Consider the following 25,480-nt stretch of genomic DNA (forward strand, 5'->3'; position numbering starts at 1 on the left):
ACTTAAATGGATAACAACCAAATGCTACCATCGAAATACATAAATGCTAATGTCTATGTTACATCCCATATTTAGATTGATTTAAATATATTTCTAAAGCTCTTTTATAAATACTGCGTATTAACTACATATTGTATGTGTGGCTGAGATGCGAGTTGCCCTTTGAGTTTCAAAGAAAGTTGGCTCAAACTCCTTCCTATGGACAGTGGCAGAGATAGTTCATGTGTGTACATATGATTGTGCAGTTGTGGGAGTGGTGATGGGAGTGATGACTGCATCATCCTGGTCGTTTTTGGGGCTGAGATCTGGCTTCTGATCAAACAAGACAGTGTCTGAATTATCCTCTTCTACTAACTGTGCTGTCCTCATTCCATGATGTATTCATTGAACACAAAGCCTTTCTTCCATTTCCTTCAAATATGACAAAAAAGAAAAACAATGCTCCCATGAGGCATTTTGGCGGATTCAATCTTGGATACTTTCCTGTTTGTAAAGATGGAGATGGTTTCAGTGAAGTCACAAAAATAAACCAATATTTGCTATTCTTTGAGGAAGACTTATTATCAACACTATGTTACTTTCTATCCTTTCTCTTCTGCTGTCTTCTCTCTTCTCAATGTCCTTCTGCTGAGAAGAAACTCTAGCCCTCCTCAAATTATTTTTATTTTTTTTCATGAAGTTTTCTCCAGCTCTTATTCTGAAATTCATCCTAGGGCTTCAAAGTCAAAGCCACAGGCCCCTCCCTTGTGGTCTTATTCTCCCTCCCCAGTTTCTGCAAGGGTATGAGAGCAGAGGAGCTGCATAAGTATTTATTTCTCCAATGAGAAATATACTATCAGTAGTTAAAAACAGACTCTGTTTTGATTTTAAATATTAATTAGTTTTTTTCATCTCAGTATGTTAATTATCTATCTGTCTTCTATACATTATAAAAGAGTTAGTTTTCACTTGCACAATCAGTACTGGCTCTGTAATTCAAAAAATGTAACTACAAATCTCTAAAGTCTTCAAGAATTTGATTGTTTACCAAGTTGCAATTATATTCCTAGCCTGCATTGTGTGATTTCAGTGTATCAAGATGCCTCATTCATAGGACAAAACAACAAAATTTCCTTAGCCTGCTTTATAATTATTGACTCTACAACTAGAATTACTTATTTCACAAGGAATTGATTTTCAAATATACATCTCTAACACAAGTAAAGTATCTGTTCTTTTTCTAAGAGCAGGTTTTGATTAGGAAATGGGTGAACATACTATAGACACTTTGAATACTTAAAAGGGAATGATGTCATCAAGCAAGAAGTTAATTAATAAAGAAGTTTGGAGTAATAAACCAAATTTCTCCTAACATACAATTTGGCTTTCAATTTGGTAGCATTTCTTGGGTAGGTTTAACTCTGGTCCCTTCATTTCTGATAACAGTAGTTTTCAAACATAAATCTGGGTTAGGTTTTCAATTCACTTACTTTTGGTAAATATGTTCTTATTATTGCATCTTACAGTTTGATCCAAAATCAATAATTTGGATACACAAATAGCAAACTAGCTAACTGACAGAGTTCCTAAGGAGACTGGCAAAGTAATCTGCTAAAGCACCTAGCAACAGCCCAGAAAACACTTCCTGTTTCTGAGAATGCCAAAGAGAGGATTCTTTTCTAATCCTATTCTAAACAGAGTGGAAAAAATATATATTTCTTTTGACTGCAGAAGAAGAAATGAGTGAGTTTATAGCATTCACTCAGTAGGACTCTCCAGTGAAAGGGTCTGGATGTTTAACAAGCACTCCAGTTGATTCTTACAAGACACAATTTTAATAAAGTTTAAAGGTGAAGAGAGAGGAAGGAGAGGGGAGGAGAAAATGAAATGTCTTGGGTGTATTTTCTCTCAAAACAGTTTGCTCTTCAAACTGACATACTGATACATATTCCCCCAAGGGAGCATACCTAACTTGCCCAAACCACTATTACTAATTGGACATGTCACATTTGTCAGGTGTTTTGGGAGATAAATCTACAGGGTCAGCCTCTCTTGAATAAGATTAGTATTCAAAAGAGCTAAAAAGAAACACTAGAGACTAGTGAGAAAAATAATCTGCCATATTTTTGTTTTTTATAATGTTTATGCTGAAGTATCGCTATTAAATGTAGCACCTCTTCTTTGCTTTTCCCATTACATTCCAAACTCTTTAAAAGTGGAAATGGTTCCTTAGTCATCTGTGTATCCCCAGCCATAATGCATGGTTCAGCACGTGTTTTTAAATAAGAGAGTGACTTAATAAATACTAAAAGTGTTATGTTAAGCAGTTTTTTATTGTTGTTATTACTATAATTATTGTTTACTTTTTTATTTCCTCAGAATTCCTTATGCTCATGGAGCTCAGTGCAAGCCTGTGAAAATGTCCTCACTATAGGGAACTATGTTAAATAATTTTATTGAAAAAAATCATTGGTGCATAAGGAATGGAAAATTCTTACATTCATAAACAGTAGGCAAATAGGCATTAAAAAATTGAGGATCAGACTGCAAAAAGGAAAGTCACGAGGTGATAGTTTTATGACAGTGCCTGTCCACATTTGATTCCATTGCTTAAACAATGAACATTTCCCCAGCTGTGTCTTTACTTTAAATTAACCTTAGTCTCTAGCAGCAGGAGCAATTATTTGGACCTACATTTGGATACAGGAAAAGGAAAGAGATTCTTCTTTTATGCCTCATTAGGCTACAGAATGAGTAACACAATACAAATGTCCCTGAAAGGATTAATGATACAGCTCAAGATAGCTACGATTTGTTCTAATTGGAAATACGATCATCATTTCCTCTGATCTTCGGATCTGGGGATGAGCAAGGATCACAGCTGAACAGTAAGTAAAGAGGCAACAAGAGAGATGAAATCATCCTCAAGTCAGCTATTTCCAGTTCACTCAACACTTCTTTCCAATTTTGCACCTTCCTGGAAGGAGTAGTTGTAGGACTGCATGGTGCGGTTCCAGTATTATTGAGTGGTAAACTGTTGTCCTCAAGACTATGAGTACACTGTGCATGTTAATACAGTCTTGCAGGGGGTCCACATGGAGATGTTGAGAGCCTAAGCAGTTGCTGTAGACTTTGAGTGAAACTGTTCTTGGCTGATGTGCTCCGATTCCTAGAATCCCCATTTAGCAAAAGAACTAAAGGGAAGAATTTGTCGTTTGAGATAATCCATTATATTTTGTATTTGTGTAGGAAGACTGAACACTGTACTATTACTAATAAAAAAAATGATGTTGAGAAGCAATTCTAGTTATCTGTTAGATATCAGTTACTTTTTATCTCATCGACTTGATGTACAGCATGGTGCTTAAGAGTGCCTCTAAGGGTCAGATTGGTTAGGTTTGAAGCTTGGCTCCTTTACTACCAGCTACATGACTCAGGACAAGTAACTTGACCTCTCTGTACTTCAACATTTTCGTCCAAAAAATGAGGATAGTAATATTCCCTACTTCATAGAGTTACAAGAATTAAATAACTTAATCTATGCAAAGTGCTACATTATCTGGCCTATAGCAGACACTTTCTATATGCTACTTGTTATTAATCCTCTGCATAGGACATAACAGCAGTAAGCCATTTGTTCTGTTTATTTAAATTATTTGCTTCATTGTTTATATGTTATGGTCTATACTAGAATGTAACTTTCATGAGAACTGTGACTTTGCTTGTATTGGTCACTACTGTATCCCTAGAATTCAGATTAGTATCTGATGAGGAATAGATAGTAATACTTCTTGAATGAATGTGAAAGGTAGAATCATATGAAATGCAGATGTTCAACCATTATTGAACTGAAAAATGGTGGCTTATATGGTTCAAATTAATAGAATGAATACCTTAGACTTGAGGACAGCCAATTTGGGCTCTCAGTATAACTAAGCCACCTAATAGCTATGTGACCTTGAACAAGTTTTTTCATTTTGCTAATGTATAGTTTGGAGATGATATATACCTACTTCCAAGAGTTGTTTTGAGAATAAAATAAATAATGTATGTGGAGGTAACTTGCACATAATAAACAAACTTTTTTTGGAAACAAAGTAAATTCTAACATTAATGTAGCACTTTAGAATCTGTAAATTGCATTTGCAAGTTTTATCTCATTTGTTTACTGTAACAATAGAAGATGGTACAGATAAAAGAGAGCCTTATTATGCAAGGGTAATTATTCACTACAAAAAGTCACTTAAAGCTGCAACAAAAATTTCATAGTATATAAGGGAAAAAGGATTCAATTGAGACTTGATCTTTAAAAAGTAAAGGCAATAAAAATACTACATTTTTCATAAATGTAATAATTTTGGTTATAATGACAATGAGACACATTTACTGAAAATAATGGAGTTCATTTTTTTAAAAAAACCATGATTTCTGGCAAAACCTATAAATGAGAACAAAATGCAACATCCTTTTATGTTATTAACTTGCAAAGAATCATCAAAGGTCACTTTTGAGAAATAGTCAAGGTTTAATCAGCTTTTCCAAAGACTTTTATTGTTATGTTGATATTCAAATATTTTTTCTTTAAAATTCCTCCCCTGTCACCAACCTTACCTTTTCTCTCTTCTGTGGTTTTGAGGTGCTAACTAGGCCAGATATCCTTCCATGTCCGTTGCTTTGTGTGTGACTTTGCACTGTTCTCCAGCACTGCTCTCATTCACTGCTTGAGAGTCTGAAACTTTTCTGAGATTTACGGTTTTGCTTGCCAAAGGATTTGCAAGATACTTATAGACTAATGATCAAAGGCATTGATTTAATGGTTAGAGATAAATACAAATCTTAAAAGAGAAGGGATGTGGAGAGCAGACTAATTTCATAAATGAGCAACTCATTAGAGCATTAGAGGATATTTTCATGTTATGATGGCTTTTGATTTCTTGTGCAGTCTCATTATGGTGCAGACTCAGATAATAAAATTGAGATAATGAGGAACCTCTGTATTATTACTATCTTCGTTTTATAGATAATTAAAATGCAACTCAGAGAAGTTTAGTGACTTAAGGCAACACAGCAAGTAAATACTGTTTCTTAATCCATGCTCTTTATGCAAAGAAGATAAATTTGGGATTAAGGGTGAAATTATTTTCTTTTGGTTGCAATTTAAATTTATGCTTTACTGTAATAAGAAAGAGTCTCTTCAAAGGACTCATTACTTTGAATAAATGTTAGGATTTCTGAGTAGTCTCAGGTCACAGGCTCAGGTCTTTTCTTCTGCACTTGATTTTGATCTCCGTAGGAAATTATTGCAGGTCCCATGTCTAAGAATTCCTTCTCAAGTAGAATGAATGGAATAATGGAATGAGTTTAGCTAAGAATGAAGATTTATGGGTTCTAGGCTTAGCTCTGATGTTGACAAATTGTCAAAAGTCAAGTATAACCTTGGACAAGGAGCTTTCTCAGTTTCGGTTTCCTTAACTCTAAGATAAAGGTTCTGAGCTCACTGATCACCAAAGCCCTTTGTATGTCAAGATTCCTTATGTCTACCTACTACCTGCACTCCACTACAGGCCAGGCAGGTGGTCTTATGCTGCTATGCCTTTGAACTATGAGACCTGGCACACATGGAGTTTGACTGCAGCTCTATTCTTTCCCTCTCCCTGTAATTTTCCTTTTCCCTTTCTTTAAACCTAAAGTTCTTCAGCAGCCAGTATATTAGTAAGAGTGTGACCTCAAGAGTCAGACATACCTGAGTTCAAACCCCAGCCATGTGATTTGAAAACTCACTGAGTTTCAGGCTTCTTATTTCTACAGTTAGATTATTAGACAAACACTGGATACTAGTAAGGATGAAATCTATTAATATATGTGAAATAATTGGTACATAGGAAAAACTTAGTAAACACCAGCTTCCTTGCTCTCCTTCCACCTTCTCCAAACACAAAAGCTGCAAAACATATTTGCTTTAGGGCCACCACACTTCTTTTACCAGGAGAACATAGAGATGCAAATGATTAAGAAAAAAAAATTAAAATGGGTTAAGATATTGCTTTTAAGCAATGCTTATTTAAAAGACTGAATTTTGAAGATATCAGTTTTATGTGCACTCACTTGGAAGTCCCTGAACAAAGCACTAATATGATCATGTCTAAGTCAGCATCTTCTAGTGACCTGGAACTTCAGGGCATTGCTTGGCTTTCTTGTTAATCTCTGAAAGCTCACTGTTTTTATTGCCAAAAACAATGTAAAGGATCAGCTCTTCCTTTTAAAGATTTTCTTAGTGTTTTACTATCTCATTTCTTTCAGAGAAGGCAAACTGAGAATTGCCATAGGTGGACTGGATATATGTCCTCTTGGTTAACGTTCCTGTCTTCTTACAGACTTTCTTATAGAGTTCAGTTATCTATCTATCTATCTGTCTGTCTGTCTGTCTGTCTATCTATCTATCTAATCTATCTTCATCATCAACAACATCATCTATCTATTCATCTATGTTTTTCATCTATCCTGTGGAAACACTGATGTCAAATATATTTTTCTTGATTTGAGACCTACATAGAATACTCAGAAATAGGTTTCCAGGGTGAAAAATGAATCAATTGCTTTTGTCATTTAATTTAGTTATCTTCCAAAGTATCTTAATCACATTTTCTTTAATAAAACAAGCTCCTACCATGTGCAGTAGCACATGATTTCTTTTGAAAAGATTCAGACAAAATTCTTCCTATCTTCAAAACTCAAATTTTAGCTATTCAGAAAATGTCAGTGTGTCTAGCAGAAGGAATCTGAAGCTAGCCTAATCTCTAAGAATGCCCAGTTTCACTTCACCATCTCTATGACTGTCATTCTGTGATTCTGAGAGAAACAGAAGAGGGTTCTCTATGCAGGATGTGGGCAGAAAGCCAGGCAGGAGTTACACCACTGGTGTGCCAGCTGAGTGGTTTAGAAACCTTGTGTTCAAGGTTTCAAATAGTGGTCATTTGTAAGTGACCAGAAACCCTAAAGTGGCCAAGACTTGAGGTTGGCATTAAGGATTGAAGAGGAAGATAAGTGCCAGGAGAAGAGGTCAAAATGGAAAGGAGGTGAGTTTTAGATACATTCAGTCAAGACTCAGTGACCAGAATACAGAATATCAAACTAGTATGAATGGAAAGCTTTTTTTAAATCTAGGTACAGATGACAACAACCTTTGCAATTATTTTCTTTGTTGCTTACATGATCAGGGAATTTAATCCCATTCCACAAACCTACTCCATAATCATGGAACAAAAAATAGTAATTCTGATAGTGGCTGTTTTTTCTGCTTGTTTTCTATAGCAAATGTCAAAGTCCACCTGTAATATTTTAAGTGGTGATTGGAAGACGGCCATTTTTCTGAGTTTTAAAGAGACACATTCTTGACACATCTGTGGACTTTAGTGTGAACCACAATTTCACTGCCATAGCTGTGAGAATCCAGAGAACAAAGACAATGTTTCCTTCTGTTTTGAATGCTGTGGTCCCTGGCTTAAGTTCTGGTTCATGGCAGATTCTCCATACACACTTATTTTCAATTGAGAAGCTTAGGTTCAGAATGTTAAGAACAATCCAGATCAAGCCAGCTGTATTCTGAAACAATGTTGTTTTCCTCAAGCCATCACTTTCTCTGAGTTAGAAACTTTACTTGATCAATAATGACTTTTCTGAAAGCCATAATTCCAGAACCCCATAAGTTGACTTTCAAGGCTGCTAGGCACTGCACATCTGTCACTTCTCTTTGACAATCTGCAAGGTGCGACTGCAGCATCTGTAGAGAATGGATTAATAATGCTGTCCTGTTTTGTGTGAGAATCCCCAAGGTGGAACGGGAGGCTCAATACAGAGTCTGAACATGCTTAGCATGCTGGCTGGAATTAAACACCTCATTTGAAAACCAAGACACACAAAGAAGAAAATGGAACAAATCCCTGGCTTTCAATTGCATTGCAAATAGGACAGAGTGAGGCTTAAGTGTGGAATTCTGCCTAGATTGTTCTGAATCTAAATGGTTCATCTCTTGCAGAAGAGTGTTGGGTTATTTCAATGTTTGAGACCAGGTAAAAATGTTGAGTATATAGGCTACTTTTCCTTACATTCAACCATTTTATTTACTCATTTGGTGTGGATGCCCATTGTGTGCTGCAGATGAAACAGAGAAAAAGACAAAACAAATTTCCTATCCTCATGGAGCTTACATTCTGGTGATAGAGACAGACAATGAATAAATGGACAAATAAATTCATAATGCCATCGCTGAATAACAATAACTCACAGTAAGATTGATATGGTGGTACCATAATGCCTGACACCAGACATGATGAGTGACAGTGACAGAAAATGATCAGGGATGGTATTTTTGAGGAAGGACCCTTTGGGTAGAGACATGAATGAAGTGAGGATGGGGACCATATGGAGATATCTAGGGGAAGGGCTCCTGGCAGAAAAAAGAGAATATTCAAGGGCTCTGAGGTGGGAATGAACTTGGCATTCTGGGAAATAGCAATCAAATTGGTGAGACTGCATAGAAATGAATGGGGAGACAGTGATGGGGAATAGAATGAGAGAGTAGAAGTGGGCAGCTCGTGAAAGGCCTGTTTGCTGGGATTTTCGATTTTGTTCCAGGTGTGGATGAAAAGGCAATGGAGGATCTAAAAGAGAGGGGGAAATAAGATCTGATTTACATGTTTAAAAATTACACTGCGTGGCCAGGCGCGGTGGCTCACGCCTGTAATCCCAGCACTTTGGGAGGCTGAGGGGGGTGGATCACCTGAGGTCAGGAGCTCAAGACCAACCTGGTCAATATGGTGAAACCCCTCTCTACTAAAAATACAAAAAACTAGCTGGGCATGGGGGGGGATGTCTGAAATCCCAGCTACTCAGGAGGCTGAGGCAGGAGAATCACTTGAACCAGGGAGGTGGAGGTTGCGGTGAGCCAAGATCGCACCATTACATGCCAGCCTGGGTGACAGAGCAAAACTCCATCTCAAAAAAAAAAAAAAAATTACACTGCATGACAGGCAGAATAATATTCCTTCAAAAATGCCCATGCCCTAATCTCTGGAACTGTGAATGCATCACATTACATGTCAAAGGGGAATGAAACTTTCAGATGGAAGTAAGGTTGCTAATCAGCTAGTCTTAAAGAGATTGTTTTGGATTTTGCAGGTGCTCCCAATGCAATCACAAAGATCCTTAAAAGTGGAAGAAGGTGGGAGAGGTCAGAGTGATATGAGGAGAACTCAGTCCACCATTACTGGCTTTGAAGATGGAAGAACGGGGCTATGAGCCCTGGAGTGTGGGCAGCCTGCAGAAGCTGGGGCAGGGATTCCACACTGGCACCTCTAGAAAATAATGCAGCCAACCAGTCCTTAGGCTTTCGCCCAGTGAGAGTCAAGTTGGACTTCTGACCTACAAAAAAGTAAGATGATGAATTTATATTGTTTAAACCACAAAGTTTGTGGCAGTTTGTTACAGGAGCAATAAAATATTAATACACTGTAGCCTCTGTGTGGGGGATGAACTGTACCATCTAAAAGTAAAGGGAGTACAATTAGGTTGTTCCTAATTGAATTTAGAATTTGGGGAAAATGGTCTAGAGAATAGGGACAACAGTGAAGGTGGTGGGAAGTGGTCAGATTTGGGATACATTTTCAAACTGACAAAAAAATTGTCTTGCATAATTCCCAGAATTTTGGTCTAAGCCATTGAGTTTGATGAACTAGATGAGTAGTAGTGCATTTACTGACATGGGAAAGACAGGGGAGCTATGGTTTAGAAGAGAAAAGAAAGAATTCTGTTTTAGAAATTAGTTTGAGATCTTTTTCAGATACGCAGGTGGAGACGTTGATTAGGCAACGGGATAAATGATCCTGAAGCTCAGGAGATGGGTCAGGACTAGAAATATAAATTTAGTATGGCAAAGTTACAAAATGGAAGAGGCTTTTGCCCTAGATATTATGATGCCACCCTCAAAACCCCACTACTTATACTTGAAATGCTATGTGAGAAGAAAGAATGATTTTGGATTTCTGAAGCCCTTATTATTTGCTGTCTTACAGTTACTAAGCTGATAATCTAACTAATCCCCCAAACTGTTTAATCACTTTATATTCAACAAAATTTGAATTTCCAAAATTGCTCAAATTAAATCCAGAGAACAGTAGTATCTAGCTTATTTTGTTGCAGATTTAGGGACATAGTCATGAATATTTCCTGATGATGTGTTCTTATCTAAACTTGCTGGGGCAAATTGGGTGACAAAAACAACTGTGGTTTCAGTGGGTGCAGCCTTTATCTGTGGTTGAAAATGGCTCGTCATTTGGAACAGCCTGATGAAGAAAGAGAGGGGAGGATGTACCACTTCCCTTTGAGGGCATGAATCTGCAGGTGCACACATTTCTTCCACTCATTTCCTCTGGCTCAAAAATAATATATAGTCCCATTGAAGATTTTTGTTTTTGTTGTTGTTTGTTTTGTTTTTGTCTGGATGGCCGTCTGTGCAGCTGAGATTTTGGGGTTCAATTACTAATGAACAAAGAGAAAGTAGATGTTGGAGACAATAGTAATTCTGTCCCAGTCAGTTCCTTTGGCTACCCTAGTAATCTTATGTATCCTTCTTTTTGCCCCTAGAACACACTTACCCTTCCTCAAGGGTCGCATGCCAGGTACTACATCCAACTCAAAGCCCAGATCTGCAGGTGACGCATAGACTTTCACTAGAACTAGGTGTGGCTGCTTGTAGTTCAGGGAACTATAACCTAAAAAACTAGTTATTTGACTTCTCCCCAGTGTAAAACAGCAGAGTAGGAGCTGTATAGTTGCAATTAAAACACACAAACAAAAGTCAAAAAGCCTCCAAGTTAGGAAGAAGGGTCTGAAGAGGCAGCACTCACTTTATAACAATGATCAAGTGCTCATGTACAGGAATACCAAAGGCTCCTGTACAAGGTCTGCCAGAGCTGCCGTAACAAAATACTACAAACTGTCTGGCTTCAACAACATAACTTAACTTTCTCACAGTTCTGGAGGCTAGAAGTCTACAATCCCAGTGGCAGCAGGTGTGGCCTCTGCTTGGTACCTACTCGCTGTGTCCTCCTGTGGTTTTTCCTCTGTGCACGGCCCTAATGTCTCTCCCTCTTCTAATAAGGAGACCAGACGCTTTGGATTAGGACCTACCCTAGTGGCCTCATTTTAACTTATCCACCTCTTTAAGGGCCTTATCTCCAAATATAGAGTCCCATTCTGAGATACTAGGGGTTAAGGCTTCCACATAGGAATTTGGCGGAGGGTGAGGAGAACAATTCAGCCCATAACAACTCCTTTCCTTAGCAATGGAGTAAATCCCTTCTTTAGCTCACCTGGCATCCCTGTCGTTATTCTCTGGGCAGAACTTTCGGAATTCGTGTCTGTGTCTGCTCTAGGACCCAGATCATAGAGCATCAAGTGAGGTCAGAGAGTTTCTTGCCTCAGGCATAAAAGTTGAGGGGGCACAAAAAGACTTGATAATAAAAAAAAATTTTAATGATATATTTTAAACAAACAAAATGAATGTAAAGGATCTATAAATCTATGGTGAACAATATAACACTGTTTAATAAAGATAGGATTGTATTGATGATTTTCCTTTTTGTCTCAGGATCTGATATGACTTCTATGGCACTGCTATAGATCATGTTAGTATTAAAAATTTTGCTATTTTGTTCATCCATGATGTTTTGTACTGATTCTGATTCTATATTGTATTAAAATAGTATTTTGATTACGGACTGTTTTTGCACTACTTTAAATTTTGTACTTGAGGCCAGGGCCTTAACTTGCCTTACTCTCATCTCTTGCTCCCTCCTCTTCCAACCCTTTGCTTCTCCCTCTGGAAATTTTTTCTTGTCCATCCCCCCTTCATTACATCTAAAGTGGACACAGGAGAGGATATCCTTCCTGGTGACCAAACCACATTATGTTGGTGCAAGTTCAAAGACCTATAGGTGTTTTAGGTGTGTAGCAACACCAGGCTTTGGTCAGCTAGGTTTCCCATTCATTCAGTATATATATAATTTCCTTAAAAACCTAGTCAATTTCTGGTCTGTTTATTTCTAATCAATTCTATAGGTCAGTAATAACAGCCAATGGTCTCATCCAACATACTTCTTAAGCATGAATATTTCAATCTTTTATTTTCTGTCCTCTGTGTGCTGCCCATTTTCACTCTGCCTCCGTGCTCTGTGTCTGGCAGAGAGCGCTTACTGGGAAGTACTTGAGCAAAGCCTAGCCTATAGGCTTTTCTCCAGCTAAGGCTGCTTCTTCAGAATAACCAGAAGAGAGAAGCTATTAACTTTCCAACCCTGTAGGGTTCCAACTGTCGAGACCCTTCCCTACCCCACCCCACCCCCAAAAGTAAAAGAAAAAAAAAAAACATGCCTACCAAAATGCAACTGAATTTCCTTCCATCTCTACTTTTAAGTAGGCTGACTCTAGCTGGGATTCAGCCCATTCTTACAGGACTTTGCTAAAAATGACAAGAAGCGGTCAACAATACCCTGCACTGATATTCTGAAAAAATTCAACACATTCCTAAAGTGGGCTCAGTTAGCACGGGTTCTGATGTCCAGGTTATCACAGGAGACATTGTGATAAGCAGAATAATAACCCCTACCACACTTGCCCAAAGATGTCCATGCCCTAATCACCAGAACCTGTGAATATATACCTTATGTGGCAAAGAGGAATTAAGGTAGCAGATGCAATTAAGGTTAACCATCAGCTGACTTTAAGATCGAATGGTTGACTTTATCCTGGACTATCTAAGTGGATGCATCAAAATTTCATTGATTATTAAAGGTAGTTGAAAGAGGCAAAAGAAGAGGTCAAAGCGATTTGTAGTGAGAAGGATTTGACCTGCTCTTGCTGGCTTTGCAGATGGAGAAGGGGGCCCTGATCAAAGAAATGCAGGCATCCCTAGAAGCTGGAAAAAGGAAGGAAATAAGTCTCTCCTAGAGCCTGCTGAACAGAGCTTAGCCATGATAACAACTTAATCTTTAGTTCCATAAGAGCCATGTAGGGTTTCTGACCTCCAGAACTGTAAGGTAATAAATTTCATTGGTTTAAGCCATTAAATTTGTGGTAGTGTTATAGAACAGCCATAGGAAATGAAAGAAGCATTTTTTATCAAATGTTTTGCAATTCAGTTTTTAGCCTGAATTTTTTTTGTCCTTGCCACTCACTGCCTAATCATTAAGCCAGTGTCATATTTGTTCAGTTGTGTTATGCCGTTATCCCACTATAAGTACCAGATTCTATTCATTAGTACACTGTTTCATAGCTCTGACAAGACCCAAAATAACTCTGGCTTAAGCAAGATAGACCAGGAATCTATTTTACGTAAGTCTGAAGAGAAGCAGACCAGGGTTGTTCCAAGGGTTGGTAATTCGACCTCTCTCTTGTTCCTCTGACATCCCTAAGTATTGCTTCCATCCATGTGGCTGAAGAAGATTCATCATCATATTTTAGTTACTGGAATGAAGAATTAGGAAGCGAAGGGCACACACCTTCCCTTTAGGGCCATAACTTGGAAGCTGCACACATCACACTTGCATTCCATTGGCCTGAAATTAGTCACATGCTGTATTTAGCTGCAAGGGAAGACACCATGTGTAACTTCTAATTTGGTGGCCATATGCTGAACTCAAGGCCTATTCCTAAAAGGAGGTGAATGGAGATATCAATGCCTGCTACATACAGGAGGTAACAATTTCATTGTTCAAAGATAAAATGTATTTCAATATTCACCCCAAGATAGGAAAAACACTTATCCCAGCAAAGTGACTTTAAAATTCTTCCCATGGACACTGGAGTGGAATGGGGTCATCACAGAATCAGCATTCCTGCAAGAATGTTTTAGGTATAGAATGTTCAAGTAAGAGACTGAGGGTTGCAATGGTTCATTGGCAAATGAGTGTTGAAATCAAGCAAAACTCTCATGTAAGGCTAAGATTTAGTGGAAACCTTTTACATCAAAAGTGGATATCCCAGAGTAGATTTGGAGATAGGAGAACAACATGGAAAATATGAAGGAAGCTCTAGATAAGACCAGCCTAGAGGCTCTTTTCTTAGCCATTATCATCAAGAGTTACCATCAATCCTCCTGGTGAGGAGAAACCAGAGACTGTTGCCAGAATCTATTGTGTATTGTTTTTAGATTGATGTTTAAATCTGGAGACTAAATTGTAGATTTTTTTTTTTCATTTTCAACAAATCCTGTGGTCATCTTCATGAAAATCTTGAGTTAAATACCAACGTGGGTGTTGTCACACAAAGATATTTAGAGGAATTAGATCATGCAGTTAGATATCAGATTCAGGAGCCCTGAGCGGGAAAACTCAGGTAGGCTCTCTATTCTGGAATTCCAACAAAATGTGTTACTTGGGGAGCTTAACCTTTGTAAATCTCTAAACAGTATTGAAGTGTCCTGGCAGTTTAGGTCACTGTGCTTTCTCACCCACTGACGTTCTGACATTTGTGCTAAATATCATTGGTTATTTGCTCACTATCCTATGAAATATCAACAATTCAAAAACATCTCAATGTCTGAAAACTTCGAACTTTGGTGATCCTCTTGGCTGATGTCCTTATGCTTTAGCTGAGGTAGGAAACTGGTTCTCAGAGAATAAATGAGTTTACATGCTAAATGGTTTGTTATTGACAGAGTCACATTTGGAGTTTCAGCCCTGATAGCTACTCTACTATTCTGCATGTTACGCTTTTCTGTTTGATTTTCCCCTTATTTCTATTTTTAATAACCTAAATAATATATGTGTTTATTATTTCTTAAACTATTACATTAGAGAGAAAGTACTGTATCTTTACTATATCTACTAGTAATAATTTGCACTGCTAATTTTAGTTCTTTACTCCTGTCATCATGAATAATCCTTTATGAGTTGAGTATTCATGTCCTTTAATATCCATGTTTGTGTGTACTTTTCATAGAACACATATAGTATTACTTGTAGGTTTTTCTTTACTAGGTAAGGGGTATCATACTATACCTATTGCTCTACAATTTACTTTTACTCTACATGTTTTTATGATGTTTACATATTGATACACAGATCCAAATCTTTCCTTTCAATTAATGTATGATATTCCATAATCCAAATAGACCACATCTTATTTCTCTATTTTATTTAGTCATTTCTCTTTTGATATACATTTCATTTGCTTTCAGTATTCACTATTAAAGCTAATTACATTTATGCATTCAACATTCAATATTTTTTAATCACTCAAAAAAAAAAAAAGAAAAGAAAAGAAAAAAGCACAAACCAGGAAAGCCTGAAAGGTCATAGCCTGTCATTTGGAATTATGGCCTGTGGAAGATAAAGATTTAGATTTCAATTATTTAATTTTACAGTAAACATGTTAGAAGTCCTAGAGCCATAGATTAATAGAATTAAAATAAATTAAAAGAAATATCAGCAATCCCCAGGTTTATCTTTTTTCTTTCAAGGAATTGATGTGAAGAATTTAATGATTTCACACCTATATTACAAAATGACAATTGATGGTTTGTGCTCTCTATCTTTGTTACACGGACCACCTTCCTTGCCATCTTTCATGTTAGAATTCTTTGAGACATCCTTAGCTTCTTCCCTCCCCCAGCCTGTCCTCCTTTTTTCATTTATGGCACCCCGAGACATCTTCAGAGACCCATATATGATCTAAATTTCTCTCTTCCACCTTGGTCCACTCAGAACCACTGCTCTATAATGTAAACCATTAGTCTATAACATAGGCTTTATAATGGTAAAAACCAATTTCCCTTTCACTTGCCCATGACAGATAAGACTACTCTACAATGGCACTGTTTTCTCTTCAAATGTTGCCTCAGAATTATCAACATAATAATTGATAATCATTATTATCAATAATAATATTGATCTTTCTCCACACTGCCCTATAAGAATTTAAATTAACAAGTCAGATGGGACCTATTTGTCATCATCAATATGAAACTGGCTGTTTCTAGGCCACACACTCGTGGTTCCCTGCAGATAGTGATTTGTATATATGACTTAGTTGTTACAGTTGCTTCATTTTTATCATCTGGCATCTCCTGCCTCATGTACTCTACCCATCCCCAGGACCCAGTTCAATTCCTCCCTTTCCATGAAGCCTGCCCCAACTATTCCTGTCCATAGTGCCCTCTTTTCTCTTCATTCCTGTGGTACTTACCTTATATTGCTGTATAAATAACACACCTCTTGCTTTTCTCCCAGATGCTCTAAAGATAAAGGCCATGACCTTCACTTGCCCTCTCTTCTGCACATCTACCATAGTACTGAGAACCTAATGTAATCCTGCGTCTCATTGTGTGAGTGAGCAACTATTGGGTGGAAAAGGCACTAAGGAAGTATAAAGCCTTATATATGGAATGTTTGCAAAAAACTGAGATGTTAATTTGTCAACAGTACCAGAATCTGGCCAATAACTTGGCATTTTGAAAAATGCACTATTTTAAATAATTTATTTTCTTCAAAATAAATGTAATATTTGTTCATTATAGACTTTTTGGAAAATACAAAAAGAAAATAAAAATGATTTCTAATTCCAGCACTCAGAGATAACTTCTAAGGGTATTCAGTTTTTTCATTTCCCCTCTCAAGTTATTCATCTCTGTTTATTTGCTTATTTATAGGATAATCCAGAAGAATCAGAAAATGCAGTTTTATATTTTGCTTTTTACAATTAATATCACAATTTTTTTCATTTAATGGTCGATAAAAAGGCTTTTTAATGGCTACATAATATTCTATTACTTGAGCCGTTTCATAATTTCTCCAATCACCTATAATGGAACATTTAGGTATTTCCAGTTTTTCACTCTTACAAATAAATAAGCTAAAAATTATTGAGTATTTACTATGAGCCAAGCATTCTGCTGAGTCCTTTATCTTTAGTGACAGTTAAATATCCATAACAATCCTTTGGAGATGGTGCTTTGATTATACCCATTTTTCAGATGAACAAGCTTACTGTAGAGATTAGGTCCCTCATCCAAGTTCATGGCTGTTAAGTGATAAAGCCAGAATTCTCACTCAGAAGACTTGGCACAGGAATCTGTGCTAATTAGTATACGTACAATCATGAGAAATTCTTCTAATACAGAATTCTTTGTCCACATCTCTAACACTTTCCAGTGAAAAAAATAGTAACAGTGTAAGTACTGAATCAAAGGGTGTTAAGAAACCTTCTATTATCAAATTGCTCTTTTCCAAAAAATTATGTTGATTTATACTCAATAAATGTAGTATAGGGGCCTGCTCCCTTTCCCTGAGAGAGACATCCTTAGTTAAGTCATACATGTCAACGTATAACCTTGTATTCTAACAACAGTACTTTAACATCAATCACATTCTATTTGCTTATTTATAATTTAGTGTATTTTGTTATACTATGAAATCTTTGGGAGCAAGACTGAGTCTTGTATTTCTTTTAATTCGCAATGCCTACCACTGTGCCAGATATACAGCAAACTCTCAGCATGACCTCTGTTTTTTGTTTTCTTTTGTTTTGCTTTAATTTAATCTTAAGTTCTGGGATACATGTGTAGGATGGGCAGGTTTGTTTCATAGGTAAATGTGTGCCATGGTGGTTTGCTGCACCTATCAACCAATCACCTAGGTATTAAGCCCAGCGTGCGTTGGCCATTTATCCTGATGTTCTCCCCCACATCCCCGCCTCCAACAGGCCCCAGTGTGTGTTGTTCCCCTCCCTGTGTCATGTGAAACATATGACATAATTGTTCAGCTCCCACTTATAAGTGAGAACATTTGGTAGTTGGTTTTCTGTTCCTGTGTTAGTTTGCTGAGGATAATGGCTTTCAGCTTCATCCATGTCCCTGCAAAGGACATGATTATGTTCCTTTTTATGACTGCATAGTATTCCATGGTGTATAGGTATTTGGGTTGGTTCTATATCTTTGCTATTGTGAATAGTGATGCAGTGAACATTTGTGTGCATGCATCTTTATAATAGAATGATTTATATTTCTTTGGGTATATACCCAGTAATGGAATTGCTCAGTCAAATGGTATTTCTGGTTCTAGGTCTTTGATGAATTGCCATATTATCTTCCACAATGGCTGAACGAATTTACATTCCCACCAGCAGTGTAAAGCATTTATTTTTCTCCATAGCCTTGCCAGCATCTGTTTTGTCTTGACTTTTTAATAGTAGCCATTCTGACTGATGTGAGATGGTATCTCATTGTGGTGTTGATTTGCATTTCTCTAATGATTAGTGATGTTGGACTGTTTTTCATATGTTTGTTGGCCACATAAATGTCTTCTTTTGAAAATGTTTGTTCATATCCTTTGCCCACTTTTTAATGGTGTTGTTTGTTTTTTCTTGTAAATTTGTTTAAGTTTCTTGTAGATTCTGGATATTAGACCTTTGTCAGATGGATGGATTGCAAAAATTTTTACTCATTCTATAGGTTGTCTGTTTACTTTGATGATAGTTTCTTTTGCTGTGCAGAAGCTCCTTAGTTTAATTAGATCCCATTTGTCAATTTTTGCTTTTGTTGTCATTGCTTTTGATGTTTTCGTCATGAAATCTTTGCCTATGCCTATGTGCTGAATGATATTGCCTAGATTTTCTTCCAGGGTTTGTATAGTTTTAGGGTTTACATTTAAGTCTTTAATCCATCTTGAGTTAATTTTTGTATAAGGTATAAGGAAGGGGTTCAGTTTCAGTTTTCTGCATATGGCTAGCCAGTTTTCCAAGCACTATTTATTAAATAGGGAATCCTTTCTCGCTGCTTGTTTTTGTAAGGTTTGTCGAAGACCAGATGGTTGTAGATGTACGGTCTTATTTCTTGGGTCTCTATTCTGTTCCATTGGTCTGTGTGTCTGTTTTTATATCAGTACCATGCTGTTTTGGTTATGGTAGCCTTATGGCTTGAAGTCAGGTTGCACGATGCCTCCACCTTTGTTCTTTTTATTTAGGATTGTTTTGGCTATCCGGGCTCCTTTTTTCTTCTATATGAATTTTAAAGTAGATTTTTTTTCTAATTTTGTGAAGAATGTTGATATGGTTTGGCTTTGTCCCAACCCAAATCTCATCTTGAATTGTAACTCCCACAATTCCCACGTGTTGTGGGAGGAACCTGGTGGGAGGTGATTGAATTATGGGGACAGGTCTTTCCTGCACAGTTCTTGTGATAGTGAATAAGTCTCATGAGATCTGATGGTTTTAAAAATGGAAATTTCCCTGCACAGGCTCTCCTTTTGTCTGCCACCATATGAGACATGCCTTTCACCTTCAACCATGACTGTGTGGTCTCCCCAGCTACATAGAACTGTGAGTCCAATAAATCTCTTTCTTTTGTAAATTGCCCAGCCTTGGGTATGTAATTTTTAGCAGCATGAAAACAAACAAATACAGTAAATTGGTACTAGTAGAGTGGGACATAGCTGAAAAGATACCCCAAAATGTGGAAGCAACTTTGGAACTAGGTAACAGGAAGAGATCGCAACAATTTGGAAGCCTCAGAGGAAGACAGGATAATATGGGAATGTTTGGAACCCCCTAGAGACTTGTTGAATGTCTTTCACCAAAATGCTGCTGATGATATAAAATCCAGGCCGAGTTACTTATAGAGCCAATTCGTTATTCCCAAATGCACGTTAAGCTTTCCTCCCTCCCAACTTGCTTTTCTGATATTAGTCTCCCTCCTAGAATTTCCTTGCACATTCATTTCTAGCCAGCCCTATTTTAACCATTATGAAGATGGAGGTCATGTGCCAAGCTCCCTGAGAAACTTTCTGTGAACTAGCATTTATTTTGTATAGGCTCTGCATTTGCTTGTTTCAATGTAATTGTTTCCTACATGTTCCTGTGTTCCATTTTGAAGGTGCGTATCTTGTGGTACTAAATATCTTTTTAAATTAAAAAAAAAAATCCAGGCCAAAGTGGTCTCAGATGGAAATGAAGAACTTGTTGGGAACTGGAGCAAAGATGTCTCTTGCTATGTTTTAGCAAAGAGACCAGCAGCACTTTGCTCTGCCCTAGAGATTTATGGAAACTTGAACTTGAGAGAGATGATTTGGGGTATCTGGCAGAAGAAATTTTTAAGCAGTTAAGCATTCAAGATGTGACTTGAGTGCTGTTAAAGGCATTTAGTTTTATAATGGAAGCAGAGCATAAAAGTTCAGAAAATTTGCAGCCTGACAATGTGACAGAAAAGACAATCCAATTTTCTGAGGAGAAATTCAAACCACCTGCAGATATTTGCATAAGTAATGAGGATTCAAATGTTAATCCCTAAGACAATGGGAGAAATGTCTCCAGGACATATCAGAGGTCTTCACAGCAGTCCCTCCCATCACGGGCCAGGAGACATAGGAGGAAAAAATAATTTGGGGGTCAGGACCAGGGTCCCCATGCTGTTTGCAGCCTAGAGACTTGGTGCCCTGAATCCCAGCCACTCTGCCCATGACTGAAGGAGACCAACATAGAGCTCAGCCCGTGGCTTCAGAGGGTGCAAGCCCCAAGCCTTGGCAGCTTCCACATAGAGTTGAGTCTGCAAGTACACTTAAGTCAAGAACTGGGGTTTAGGAACCTCTGCCTAGATTTAAGAGGATGTAAGGGAATGCCTAGAAGTCCAGGAAGAAGTTTTTGCTGCAGGGGCAGGGCCCTCATGGAGAACCTCTGCTAGGGCAGTGTGGAAGGGAAATGTGGGGTTGGAGCCCCCACACAGAGTCCCTACTGGAACACTACCTAGTGGAGCTATGAGAAGAGGTCCACTGTCCTCCGGACCCCAGAATGGTAACTGTGCACCTGGAAAAGCCACAGACAGCACCAACCCATGAAAGCATCCAGGGAGGAGGCTATATCCTGAAAAACCAGTGACAGAGCTGTGAAACACCATGGGAACCCACCTCTTGGATCAGCATGATTCAGATGTAAGACATGGAATCAAAGGAGATCATTTGGGAACTTTAAGATTTGACTGCCCTGCTGGGTTTCAGACTTACATGGGGCCTGTAACCCCTTGTTTTGGCCAATTCTCCCACTTGGAATGGCTGTGTTTACCCAATGCCTGTGTCCCTGTTGTATCTAGGAAGTAACCAACTTGCTTTTGATTTTACAGGCTCATAGGCAGAAGGGACTTGCCTTGTCTCAGATAAGAGTTTGGACTGTTAACTTTTGAGTTAATGCTGAAATGAGTTAAGACCTTGGGGGACTGTTGAGAAGGCATGATTGGTTTGGAAATGTGAGTACATGAGAGTTGGGAGGGGCCGGAAGCTAAATGATATGGTTTGGCTGTGTCCCCACCCAAATCTCATCTTGAATTGTAACTCCCACAATTCCCATGTCTTTATCAACATTGTGAAAATAAACTAATACAAATGTCAACGGTAGTTTAATGGGAATAGCATTGAATCTATAAATTATTTTGGCAGTATGGCCATTTTAATGATATGTATACTTTCTATCAATGAGCATGGAATGTTTTTCCATTTGTCGTGTCACCTCTGATTTCTTTGAGCAGTGGTTTATAGTTTTTCTTGTAGAGATCTTTTACTTCTCTTGTTAGCTGTATTCCTAGGTATTTTATTCTCTTTGTAGCAATTGTGAATGAAAGTTCATTCATGATTTGGTGCTCTGCTTGTCTATTGTTGGTGTATAGGAATGCTTGTGTTTTTGCACATTGATTTTTTTATCCTGAGACTTTGCTAAAGTTGCTTATCAGCTTAAGAAGCTTTTGGGATGAGACGATGAGGTTTTCTAGATATAGGATCATGAATCTGCAAACAGAGACAGTTTGACCTCGTGTCTCCCTATTTGAATATGCTTTATTTTTTTCTCTTGCCTGATTGCCCTGGCCAGAACTTCCAAAACTATGTTGAATAGGAGTAGTGATAGAGGGCATCCTTGTCTTGTGCCGGTTCTTAAGGGGAATGCTTCCAGCTTTTGCCCATTCGGTATAATATTGGCTATGCATTTGTCATAAATGGCTCTTATTATTTTAAGATATGTTCCATCAATACCTAGTTTGTTGAGTGTTTTTAACATGAAGGGATGTTGAATTTTATTATAGGCCTTTTCTGTGTCTATAGAGATAATCATGTGGTTTTTGTCTTCAGTTCTGTTTACATGATAAGTTACATTTATTCATTTGTGTATGTTGAACCAATCTTGTATCCCAGGGATGAAGCCAGCTTGATTGTAGTGGATAAGCTTTTTGATGTGTTGCTGGATTCCATTTTCCAGTATTTTATTGAGGATTTTTGCTTCAATGTTCATCAGGGATATTGGCCTGAAGTGTTTTTTTGTTGTTGTTGTATCTCTGCCAGGTTTTGGTATCAGGATGATGTTGGACTCATAAAATGAGTTAGGGAGAAGTTTCTCTCTTTCAATTGTTTGGAATAGTTTCAGAAGAAATGGTATCAGCTCCTTTTTGTACCTCTGGTAGAATTTGGCTGTGAATCCATCTAGTCCTGGGCTTTTTTGGGTTGGTAGGGTATTAATTAGTGCTTCAATTTCAGAACTTGTTATTGGTCTATTCAGGGATTCAGCTTCTTCCTGATTTAGTCTTGGGAGGGTGTATGTGTCCAGGAATTTATCCATTTCTTCTAGATTTTCTAGTTTGTTTGCACAGAGGTGTTTATAGTATTCTCTGATGGTTGTTTATATTTCTCTGGGGGTAAGTGGTCATTTTTTATTGTGTCTATTTGATTCTTCTTCTCTCTTTTCTTCTTTATTAGTCTAGCTAGTGGTCTGTTTTATTTTTTCAAAAAACCAGTTCTTGGATTCATTCTTGTTTTTTTTTTTTTTTTTTTTTTTTTTTTTTTAGATTTTTTTTCTGTCTCTGTCTCCTTGCATTCCACTCTGATCTTGGCTATTTCTTGTCTTCTGCTAGCTTTGGGCTTTGTTTGCTTTTGGTTCTCTCATTCTTTTAGCTGTGATGTTAGGGTGTCGATTTGAGATCTTTCTAGCTTTTTGATGTGGGCATTTAGTGCTATAAATTATCCTCTTAACACAGCTTTAGCTGTATCACAGAGATTCTGTTGGTTGTCTCTTTTTTTTTCTTACTGGTTTCAAAGAACTCCTTGATTTCTGCCTTAATTTCATTATTTACCCAGAAGTCATTCAGGAGCAGGTTGCTCAATTTTCATGTAGTTGTGTGGTTTTGAGTGAGCTTCTTTATCTTGAGTTCTAATTCAATTGTACTGTGGTCTGAGAGACTGTTGTGATATCAGTTCTTTTGCATTTGCTGAGGAGTGATTTATTTCCAAATATGTTATCAGTTTTAGAGTAAGTGCTATGTAGTGCTGAGAAGAATGTATATTCTATTGTTTTGGGGTGAAGAGTTATGTAGATATCTATCAGGTTCACTTGACCCAGATCTGAGTTCAAGTACAGAATATCTTTGTTAATTTTCTGTCTCACTGATCTGTTTAATATTGACAGTGGGGTGTTAAAGTCTCCCACCATTATTGTGTAGGACTCTAAGTCTCTTTGCAGGCATCTAAGAACTTGTTTTATGAATCTGGGTGCTCTTGTATTGGGAACATATATATTTAGGATAGTTAGCTCTTCTTCTTGAATTGACCTGTTTACCATTAGGTAATGCCCTTCTTTGTCTTTTTTGATCTTTATTGGTTTAAAGTCCGTTTTGTCAAAGACTAGGATTGCAACCCCTGTTTTTTTTGTTTTCCATTTCCTTGGTAAATATTTTTCCATCCTTTTATTTTGAGTTTAGGTGTGTCTTTACATGTGAGATTGGTCTCTTGAATACAGCATGCTGATGGATCTTGACTCTTTATCCAGCTTGTCATTCTGTGTCTTTTAATTGGGGCACTTAGCACATTTATATTTAAGGTTAATATTGTTATGTGTGAATTTGATCCTGTCATCATGATGCTAGCTGGTTATTTTGCAGACTTGTTGATGTAGTTGCTTCATAGTATCATTGGTCTTTGTACTTCAGTGTGTTTTTGCACTGGCTGGCAATGGTTTTTCTATTCCATATTTAGTGTTTCCTTCAGGAGCTCTTGCAAGGCAGACCTGGTGGTGATAAACTCCCTCAGCATTTGCTTGTCTGAAGAGGGTTTTTTTTCTCCTTCACTTTTGAGGCTTAGTTTGGCCAGTTATAAAATTCTGGTTTGGAAATCCTTTTCTTTAAGAATGTTGAATATTGGCCACCAATCTCTTCTTCCTTGTAGAGTTTCTGCTGGGAGGTCTGTTGTTAGTCTTATGGGATTCCCTTTGTAGGTGGCATGGTCTTTTCCCCTGGCTGCCCTTAACATTTTTTTTCTTCATTTTGACCTTCGAGAATCTGATGATTATGTGTCTTGGGGTTGTTCTTCTCATGGAATATGTTACTGGCATTCTCTGGATTTCCTGAATTTGAATCTTGGCCTGTCTTATTAGGTTGGGAAAGTTCTCCGGGATGATATCCTGAAGTACGTTTTCCAGCTTGGTTCCATTCTCCCTGTCTCTTTCAGGTGCCCAAATCAGTTGTAGATTTGGTCTTTATGCATAATGCCGTAGTCCTCAGAGGTGTCGTTCATTCCTTTTCATTTTTTTTCTCTAATGTTGTCTGCCTGTCTTATTTCAACAAGATAGTCTTCAAGCACTGAAATCCTTTCCTCTGCTTAGTCAATTCAACTATTGATACTTGTGGTTGCATTGTGAAGTTCTTGTGCTGTGTCATTTATGTTCCTCTCTAAACTGGTTATTCTGGTTAACAGCTTGTGTATTGTTTTATCGTGGTTCTTAGCTTCTTTGCAATGAGTTAGAACATATTCCTTTAGCTTACTGAAGTTTGTTATTACCCACCTTTGGGATCCTACTTCTGTCAATTCATCCATCTCAGCCTTCACTTAGTTCTGTGCCCTTTCTGGAGAGGTGTTGTGATCATTTGAAGGAGGATAGGCACTCTGCCTTTTTGAGTTTTCAGCAGTTTTTCATTGATTCTTTCTCACCTTGTGAGTTTATCTAGCTTCAATCTTTGAGGCTGCTGACCTTCGGATGGGGTTTTCGTGAAAATGGTTTTGTTGATGCTGTTGTTATATTCTATTTGTTTGTTTTTAACAGTCAGGTCCCTCTTCTGTAGGGCTGCTATGATTTGCTGGGGGTCCACTCCAGACCCTATTTGCCTGGGCCTTTCCCATACCTGGAGGTGTCACCAGTGGAGAGTGCAGAATAGCAAAGATAGCTGTCTGCTCCTTCCTCTGGGATCTCTGTCCCAGAGGGACACCGACCTGCTGCCTACGGGAATATTCCTGTATAAGGTGTCTTATGACCCCTGCTGGGGAGTCTCACCCAGTCAGGAGGCACAGGATCTGGGACCCATTTAACAAAGGACTCTGGCTGCCCCTTGGCAGAGAAGGTGTGCTGCACTGGAGGGTGTGCTGTACTGGGGGGAATCCCACTTGTCTAGACTGCCCGGATTCCTCAGAGCCCACAGGGGAAAAGTTAAGTC

At 37.9% G+C, this 25,480-nt stretch overlaps 1 protein-coding gene and 1 long non-coding RNA gene across 5 annotated transcripts in view; one reads left to right on the plus strand and one right to left on the minus strand.

The window, feature by feature from the left end:
- MED30 (mediator complex subunit 30) overlaps positions 1-25,480 on the minus strand; it is a 644,151-nt gene that overhangs the window by 95,060 nt on the left and 523,611 nt on the right. The gene's annotated exons all lie outside the window — the stretch shown is intronic.
- LOC126961308 (uncharacterized) overlaps positions 1-25,480 on the plus strand; it is a 399,366-nt gene that overhangs the window by 75,450 nt on the left and 298,436 nt on the right. For all 4 annotated transcript variants that reach the window (XR_007728254.1, XR_007728255.1, XR_007728253.1 and 1 more), the window contains one exon: positions 9,157-9,409. This is a non-coding gene — a long non-coding RNA (uncharacterized LOC126961308). The remainder of the gene's footprint in view (positions 1-9,156; positions 9,410-25,480) is intronic.

This window comes from Macaca thibetana, chromosome 8 (assembly GCF_024542745.1).
Source record: "Macaca thibetana thibetana isolate TM-01 chromosome 8, ASM2454274v1, whole genome shotgun sequence".
Classification (NCBI taxonomy): Eukaryota; Metazoa; Chordata; class Mammalia; order Primates; family Cercopithecidae; genus Macaca; species Macaca thibetana.